The sequence below is a fragment of the Artemia franciscana genome, unplaced genomic scaffold (assembly GCF_032884065.1).
Source record: "Artemia franciscana unplaced genomic scaffold, ASM3288406v1 PGA_scaffold_1202, whole genome shotgun sequence".
NCBI lineage: Eukaryota > Metazoa > Arthropoda > Branchiopoda > Anostraca > Artemiidae > Artemia > Artemia franciscana.
This window is the reverse complement of record NW_027062622.1, coordinates 1-10,056: the sequence shown is the minus strand read 5'-3', so window position 1 is coordinate 10,056 and position 10,056 is coordinate 1. Positions and strand designations below refer to the sequence as shown.

The 10,056-nt window shown below is 36.6% G+C and overlaps 1 pseudogene; it reads right to left on the bottom strand.

Moving 5' to 3' along the window:
* Window positions 1-394: 394 nt before the first annotated feature.
* Window positions 395-2,565, bottom strand: LOC136041277 (NADH-ubiquinone oxidoreductase chain 4-like; annotated as a pseudogene).
* Window positions 2,566-10,056: the final 7,491 nt, after the last annotated feature.

Genomic DNA, 10,056 nt, shown 5'->3' with positions numbered 1-10,056 from the left:
ATAAGAGGTGATTTCTAATCCATCTCAACCCAACATTGATCCGTCTGAAGATATGATTAACAAAACCATAAATGAGATGAATCCTAGTATTATGTATATGAAGCGGTTTTGAAAAATTTCATCGCTTATATAATAAGAAGAATAGATTATAACTTGAGAAGAAATCAGGAGCGATAGAAAGATAAATGATAATCCTAATCAATCTAAGCAGACTCGATAATGCAAATGCAAGAAGGATATTTTTAGTAAGTAAGTTTCATCGGATACAAACAATAAGAGTGAACAACAAATAGCCGTTACTCCGATAATTAATAGAATGTAACCTGATACGATTTATAACAATACTGTTAGAGATGATTCTCCTTTAGTTCCACAAACTAATATTCTTTTTAAACTAACAGTAAACGAGGATTAAAGTTAATAGAGAAATGAAGTGGGCACTTCCGACTACACATTCCTTTAGACTGTATTCTAATCAATTAAAAATACATAAGCTTTCCCTATGACTGGTACTGCAGTACAGAAAAATACAGTAACAAGATGAGAAAAAACATTAGGCTCCGGATAGTGCTACTACCATTCAATCTAAACTGAATACACAAATAAATTAATATATCTCGGAAAAGACGTTGAGTGATGGGGGGAGTCCTATATTAAGAAAAAACTATGACCGAGCCATCAAAAGCATAGATATGGAAAAAGAGAAATTGTTCTACGGGTGAGCAAGAATCTACTACTTCAAATACGCACATAGAATAGATAGCTTAAAAAAAATAATCCGGAAGAGCAGATCCCGTGAGACACCATTATTAAAATTGATCTTGAATTCGTGTAGGTACAGGATATAAGTATACCCAAAATGACAAACGATATATGAGCTACAGAAGAGTAAGCAATTAACAACTTAACATCGGATTGCCGAAAGCAAATCAAGCAGCTGAAGATTCCGCCTACTAAACAGACCCCTATTAATGTAGTATCTCTATAAATGTTTAGTCCTTGCACCAAGAAGAGGCCGTAGCCCCCTAATTTTAAGAGGATGGCAGCTAACACTATGGATCCAGTGACTGGGGCTTCTACATGGGCCTTAGGTAGCCAGATAACCTGGCTGATAACCTCACCCAAGAATTAAGATAATTGTAGGAATTAAGGAGCACTCCAAGAAAACGTAAAATAAAATAAATGACCGAGTAGTGAAAGTGAGTCATAAGAGAACAAACAGACTTAAAAGAATGATTCTATAGCTTAGCGGCCAACTTGGCTTCAATCTGATAACTATTAAAAGAAAAATTCCTGAGGTTAAAGTCAATAGGGTGCTCCCCCATTCTAAGTGAAGTTCAAATATTAACTTATAATTTAGTATTGAATATTTTAGAATTGAGGTAAGGAACCACTTATTTATTTAAAAACCGTACTTAGTCTGATCCTGATGAACGCACTAAAAATACTAATACTGATAACCTTAAATCTCCTTCACAAACTGTAATTCTGATTAAGATGAATGCATTAATTATTCTTATGTAGTTTGAATACATTAATAATCCGAACAATAAGAGGATGAGGAACTCTAATCTCAGCAGGGTTAATAAAAGATGCTTGCTTCTTGAAGAGAAGATTAATAACCCTAAGAAGAGTGATAAATAAATTATTATAATAGACTGAGTAATTACAAAATAATGTCGGTCTTGTAAACCGGATTTAGAGAAATATCTCGGACTTCAAAAGTTATTAACATCTTTAGATTCCAAAGTTACTATTTTTATTAAACTACCTTTTGATATTCTAAGATCTATTGTTGTTATTTCTATACTTATGCTCCTAATAAATCATCATCTTGCTTTTACACTCTCGTTATTCATTCAAACTCTATTAATTTGTATTATGCTTAAAAATATTTCCCTGTGAATTTCCTTAATTCTTTTTTTGATCTCTTTTTAGGTGGAATTCTGGTAATATTTATTTATGTGTCTTCACTCAGAGCTAACGAGAAGTTTGCTATTGTGTTTACTTCATTCATATGGATCCTTCCTACAATTATCTTCTCTTTCTTGGTTTTGGTTAAAAATGATATATTTATAAGCTCTTCTTCAGGGTACCTCTATCCTGCTGACTTCATGGTCATTAATTTTAATGTTAATAGACTTACTCCATTAGCCTAATCATTTGTAATAGTGTACTCATTTTTAGCCCTCCTACTAGTTATTGACTTTTTGAACAGTAATAAGAAGCCCTTACGGTCGATGGTTTAATGCTCCCGTGATTTTTTTATTTAAAATGGTATCTTTACGCAAGACGCAGCCTACCCTCAAGATTATTTATTCTGCCCTAGTAGACCTATCTGTTCCTGCTAACATTTCCATTTGATGGACGTTCGGTTCCCTCCTAGTTCTATGCCTGATTATCCAGATCGTTACTGGCCTATTCTTAGCCATGCATTATACAACAAGAGTAGACTTGGCTTTTTACAGAGTAGCTCATATTTGCCGAGATGTCAACTACGGTTGACTGCTCCGCACTATTCATGCCAACGGTGCCTCCTTTTTCTTTATTTGTATTTATACTCATATTGGTCAAGGAATATATTATGGCTCTTTTCATTACTTTGAGAAATTAATAACTCGGATGGCCTTGTAATAGCCGCTAATTTTTTGGATATGTTCTCCCATGAGGATAGATGTCTTTTTGAGAAGCTACTGTAATTACGAACCTAGTATTTGCCGTACCTTATATCAGTAATAATGTAGTACAATGATTGCGGGGCACACTTGCTGTTGATAATCCTACTCTAGCGCGATTTTTCACTTTTGATTTTTTTAATCCCCTTTCTAGTAGCTGGTTTAACAATAATTCACCTTTTATTCCTTAATCAAAGAGGCTCTAATAATCCTCTTGGGATTAACACCAACCTAGACAAATTACCATTCCACCCTTATTTTTCTATTAAGGATACCGTGGGATTTATAGTGCTGATCTTTTTTCTTGTAGCTCTGTCCCTGACTATACCTTATCTTCCAGGGGATCCAGATAATTTCATTCCTGCTAATCCACTAGTTGCCCAAGTCCATATCCAGCCAGAATGATATTTTCTGTTTGTGTATGCTATTCTGCGATCTATTCCTAATAAATTTGGAGGGGTAATTGCTCTTGTCTTTTCTATCCTTATTCTTGTATCCGTTCCCTTTACATTTAAGCCCAAGTTCCGAGGTCTTGAGTTCTATTCTATTGCTCAACCGATATTTTGGTCATGAGTATCGGTCTTCTTACTTCTCACATGGATTGTGGCACGAACTGTAGAAGATCCTCACATTTTATAGGGCAGGTTCTCACGTGTGTGTACTTCTCTTATTTTGTGTTTACTCCAATTATTAATAATATGAATGACAAGATTGTATAGTGAGACCCCTTGGCCGATTAAAGCACCTTTTTTGAAAGCAGGATAAGGTTGATTATACAACCAGGGGTTTTCAATTTTGGCCTCCTTGAGAAAGACTTCAATAAAGGCAGAGAAATATAAGAGATACCGAATAGGGTCCCTGAACAAACATCGAGGTCGCAAACTCTTTTGTCGATTTGAACTTTCAAAAAGAATTACGCTGGTATCCCTAAGGTAACTTGGTCTCTATTCATCTAAGGATCAATGGTCATTTATTGATGTATTTGTAATGTGAATGTTTATTTTACTCTAAGTGTCGCCCCAACCAAACATTGTTTTCTTATGTCTAATTACTTGCCGTAAGACGGAAGAGTTAAATGTATAGATCTATAGGGTCTTATCGCCCTCCAAGTACATTTAAGCTTTTTCACTTAAAAATCAACTTCAATCTAATCGAAGAAACAGGCCATCTCTCGTCAAGCCATTCATTCCAGCCTCAAATCAAAAGGCTAATGATTATGCTACCTTCGCATGGTCAGTATACCACGGTTCTTCAATTCATCAGTGAGCAGGCCCGACATCCTAAAATTGGGAGGCGATGTCTTTGTTAAACAGGCGGAGATGAGTTTTGCGGAATTCCTTTCAGATTTTTTAAAACGGATTATATCAAATATATTTGTGATTCTACTGATTCTATCATTATAGTTGCTAAATTTCTATAATTAGTGCCGGCTAGTCTGAATTAATTATTTTGAAATTATCATTTTAATGACGATGGTTGTTACACCCAGGCAACTTTTAAACCTTCTCATGTCCTCCTTGATATTATAATATAATTTTTTCTAGAGCTCGTCTCCTAGAATATCTTCCTTGTGGAGTACCCTAAGTACCCTAAAGGAGTATTCTGCTAACCAGATATAAAGGTACGAAATATTTTTTACACCAATGTCAATCTAAAAGAGAATTATGAAACAGTCACATTTGATTGACATATATCACCTTATTTCGGGATTCGCCGATGGAGGTCGAAATTCAATAAACCCTGATACAAAAGGTACAAATAATAACTTTTTTATAATTAACAGATTTTCCTTTTCAGTACTTAGACCGTAAGCAAGTTCAATTCTTTTACTTATGTGATATTGTTTTAAGTAGATTTATGAGTAGAGATTTAGGGAACACTCTAAAGAGTATCTTTTTAGTTTAGGCAAAATAACTTTTTTATAATTAACAGATTTTCCTTTTCAGTACTTAGACCTTAAGCAAGTTCAATTCTTTTACTTATGTGATATTGTTTTAAGTAGATTTATGAGTAGAGATTTAGGGAACACTCTAAAGAGTATCTTTTTAGTTTAGGCAAAATGTTTATTCAAATTCCCTCCCTCTTTACAGACACACCTTCCAGTATACCTCTCTTCAGACAAGAGAGCGACGGGCGATTTGTACATTTCTCAGATCCTTCTTCAGGTTAGTGGGTCTTACTTCTAAATCCACCTTCTTCTCCGTGATGACATAGAGATTCCGTATAAGTTCTTATTGTAACCCACCCTCTCCCAAACATGAGCTACACCTTGATCTGATTTGTTAGCCTAGACAATTAAGAGGAGTTATTTGTTTAATCCCCTGGACGACGGTATGTAAGCTGTTTCACCAGAACGGGTTGATTGTTTCGTAGATTGTCCTTTACGGGGCAGGTTCCTCTAGTAAATTAAAAAACCGCCAAATTCTTTAGGTTTAAATAATACTACTCAGGTTAATTAAGAGTGGACTAATAGGGTATCTAATCCTAGTTGTTTGACCATCTAAAATGTGTTTTAATTAAAGAAAATAGGAGATAAATATAGATTTCACCATTATTAATATGAAATATACTAGTGCAAAAGCTCCTCTGTCCACCTAAAGTATTTCCTCTAGGACCTTGTATGACCGCGGATGCTGGCACAAGGTGGTCCCTCTATCTTTTCATTCGCTATACCTAGGAAATAGACAATAATATCGGCCACTGCACCTCTTATTTAGAATGATGTCTTGCATATGACTCGTAGAAGTAGTAAATAGAAAACCTAGAATCAAACTTTCACTGCAGAATCTATTAACGATGGGTCGTGAATATTGGTTAGCAGTATCGTTAAATGTGAAGAATGCATATTGTACTAAGTGGTTTTCACGGATTTACTTACTAGGTCAAAGGTCCATAGAAATAGAGTCTAAACATGAATATGAACAAGACAGACCTGAAAGGTTAATAAAAGCAGCTGGCCCTGCGAGCGACCGAAACCCATTCTCTAGCCGCCATAAAGAGTGGAACACCCACTCAATAGTTCTATTTATATACGAAAAATGCTATAGACCGTCTTCATGTGTATATCAATAAGCGTTGCACAGGTTTGTCAGTATGAGTACTACAGTTTGATTATATTAATAGTGACTACTTGTTTAATAACTTCGTTTCCTGTCATGCAATAATCATTCCTCCCGACAAACCAATGAAGGAGGGACGTCAATAAGACGGTGAATGGAATTAAATTTTTATTAAGTAAGTACATGTACAAATGTGAATGACAAATTATTTGAATACTTAGTGTATTACATATGTGATTATAGTAGTGATGAACAAAATTAAAAAGGTTAAAAAGGGAACTAACCCGCCCCTAAATACCTAAGATACCCATGTAAATGATATGTTGTTTATTGAACCTCGAGTAAAAATCAAGTGTGACTAATGACCAATCGAAACAACACCGACTCATGAAATACATCGATGTAGCTGAATGTAGTGTAGCATATATATATAAACGAGGTAACGTGCAACATTAAATACGCAGGCTGCCTCTGAAACAAGGCCCCCCCCCTCAGACATGTAGGTCAAACCTACATGTCTTAGGAGGGGACTTTTCAAAGAGCCAAGCCTGCGTATATACATTCATATATTTAATATTAATTCATATAGCTTTCTGTATATTACATTCCCTTAGATTTTAGATCCTCCTGAGCCATCGATGGCGCATAGGGCGTCGAAAAAGTCTCTCCATTCATCACGAAGCTGTGCGGCTGCAGTGATATCTTCCCATTGCAGAGTGAGGGAAATGTTTGCCTTTTTCAGGCCCCGATCATACTGCCTCCGCAGTGTGTTTTGGTCGGGCTCGTCTTCGTCTTCCTTCAGGCTGTCACTGATACACTCTTGAGGGCAGTTTGTCTTCATGCACGCGTAGAACATGACCCAAATATGTCCATCTTCGTTTCTTCAAAACTTCGGTTACTATGGGCTGGTTTGTTTTCAGCCGGATTTCCCTATTGGTAATTTTCTGATGCCAACTGATTTTGAGGATCCTTCGAAGGCAAATGTTTTCGAATCCAAGGATACGTTTCTCAAGTTGTTGGTTGAGTTTCCAACATTCACTGGCGTACATCAAAATAGACAAAACATTGCTGTTGGGCAGGCGCAATTTTAAACGAAGGGAGTATTTGTTGCTTCTCCAAATTGGTGTTAGTCTGTTGAAGGCGTCTGATGCTTGTCCAATCCTTCTCTTGATTTCAAAGGTTACATCGCCAGTATTTTCTACTAAAGTATTTAAATTCTTGGACTGGTTCAACAGATTTATCGGAGCATTGAAGAGTTAGGGGGGCAACAGATCTGGACATACTTTTTGATTTGTCGACGTTGATCGCCAATCTGACCTCTCGGGCATTTTCTGAGATTTCATCAAATAGCAGCTGTAATCGGTCTTTGGCGTCTTCTAGCATTACTATTTCATCAACCCGTCAATCAACCGAAACAATCAACGAAACAATCAACCCGTTCTCGTGAAACAGCTTACATACCGTCGTCCAGGGGATTAAACAAATAACTCCTCTTAATTGTCTAGGCTAACAAATCAGATCAAGGTGTAGCTCATGTTTGGGAGAGGGTGGGTTACAATAAGAACTTATACGGAATCTCCATGTCATCACGGAGAAGAAGGTGGATTTAGAAGTAAGACCCGCTAACCTGAAGAAGGATCTGAGAAATGTACAAGTCGCCCGTCACTCTCTTGTCTGAAGAGATAAGTCGTAACAAAGTAGGTATACTGGAAGGTGTGTCTGTAAAGAGGGAGGGAATTAGAATAAACATTTTGCCTAAACTAAAAAGATACTCTTTAGAGTGTTCCCTAAATCTCTACTCATAAATCTACTTAAAACAATATCACATAAGTAAAAGAATTGAACTTGCTTAAGGTCTAAGTACTGAAAAGGAAAATCTGTTAATTATAAAAAAGTTATTATTTGTACCTTTTGTATCAGGGTTTATTGAATTTCGACCTCCATCGGCGAATCCCGAAATAAGGTGATATATGTCAATCAAATGTGACTGTTTCATAATTCTCTTTTAGATTGACATTGGTGTAAAAAATATTTCGTACCTTTATATCTGGTTAGCAGAATACTCCTTTAGGGTACTTAGGGTACTCCACAAGGAAGATATTCTAGGAGACGAGCTCTAGAAAAAATTATATTATAATATCAAGGAGGACATGAGAAGGTTTAAAAGTTGCCTGGGTGTAACAACCATCGTCATTAAAATGATAATTTCAAAATAATTAATTCAGACTAGCCGGCACTAATTATAGAAATTTAGCAACTATAATGATAGAATCAGTAGAATCACAAATATATTTGATATAATCCGTTTTAAAAAATCTGAAAGGAATTCCGCAAAACTCATCTCCGCCTGTTTAACAAAGACATCGCCTCCCAATTTTAGGATGTCGGGCCTGCTCACTGATGAATTGAAGAACCGTGGTATACTGACCATGCGAAGGTAGCATAATCATAAGCCTTTTGATTTGAGGCTGGAATGAATGGCTTGACGAGAGATGGCCTGTTTCTTCGATTAGATTGAAGTTGATTTTTAAGTGAAAAAGCTTAAATGTACTTGGAGGGCGATAAGACCCTATAGATCTATACATTTAACTCTTCTGTCTTACGGCAAGTAATTAGACATAAGAAAACAATGTTTGGTTGGGGCGACACTTAGAGTAAAATAAACATTCACATTACAAATACATCAATAAATGACCATTGATCCTTAGATGAATAGAGACCAAGTTACCTTAGGGATACCAGCGTAATTCTTTTTGAAAGTTCAAATCGACAAAAGAGTTTGCGACCTCGATGTTTGTTCAGGGACCCTATTCGGTGCAGCAGCCTTGAAAGGTACTCTGTTCGACTATTAATCCCCTACGTGATCTGAGTTCAGACCGGCGTAAGCCAAGTTAGTTTCTACCCCTAAGGCAAATCTACTCATGATAGCACGAAAGGACCTCTTGAGATTTTATGTCAACTTGGCAGATAAATGCGTTTGATTTAGGATCTATTTATAAGGGGTCCTTACTTGATAGCACCAGCTTAAATGATCTATTTTATTTTTCTACAAATAGTTATGGTTTTAATCTCAGTTACTTTTTTAACACTATTAGAACGAAAGATTTTGGGGTACATTCAATTGCGTAAGGGCCGAAACAAAGTCGGCTTCCTAGGGATCTTGCAGCCTTTTTCTGACAGTATCAAACTATTTTGTAATTAAGTCACATTTCCCCTTGTTTCTAATTTCATGCCCTATCTCGTTGCCCCTGTGTTCAGTCTATTCCTCTCTTTCTTCTTATGGAACTTAGTCCTATTCATGTCTTACTGTGCGAAATTTAATTTATCATTCCTCCTAGTCATCTGCGCAATGAGAGTGGGAGTGTACAGAATCATGGTGGCAGGCTGATCTTCCAACTCTAAGTACTCCTTATTAGGAAGAATTCGTGCGGGGGCACAGACTGTCTCTTACGAAGTTTCTCTAATTATCATTATCCTCTCTCCTTTATTGTTAGTCAAAAAGCTCGGTCTAGCGGGTTATTTAGTTAAGTCCTCCTATTTAGGGTGACCCCTATATTTATGCCTCTCTTTAGGATTGTGCTGGTTCATCACAATTGTGGCAGAAAACAATCGGACCCCATTCGATTTAGCTGAGTGGGAATCTGAATTGGTGCCGGGGTTCAACACAGAGTACATGGGGGTTGGCTACGCTTTAATTATATTATTTAGTATAGTAGTCGGGGGAATAAGCTTTTTGATATTTTGCCTAGTGGTATACTTCTTTCTTCGGAGACACGGCTCCCGTCTCCGAAAAAGCCTTCTGCCGGTATCTCTTATATTTCTCTGCCTTTATTGAAGTCTTTCTCAAGAAGGCCAAAATTGAAAACCCCTGGTTGTATAATCAACCTTATCCTGCTTTCAAAAAAGGTGCTTTAATCGGCCAAGGGGTCTCACTATTCAATCTTGTCATTCATATTAATAATAATTGGAGTAAACACAAAATAAGAGAAGTACACACACGTGAGAACCTGCCCTAAAAAATGTAAGGATCTTCTACAGTTCGTGCCACAATCCATGTGAGAAGTAAGAAGACCGATACTCATGACCAAAATATCGGTTGAGCAATAGAATAGAACTCAAGACCTCGGAACTTGGGCTTAAATGTAAAGGGAACGGATACAAGAATAAGGATAGAAAAGACAAGAGCAATTACCCCTCCAAATTTATTAGGAATAGATCGCAGAATAGCATACACAAACAGAAAATATCATTCTGGCTGGATATGGGCTTGGGCAACTAGTGGATTAGCAGGAATGAAATTATCTGGATCCCCTGGAAGATAA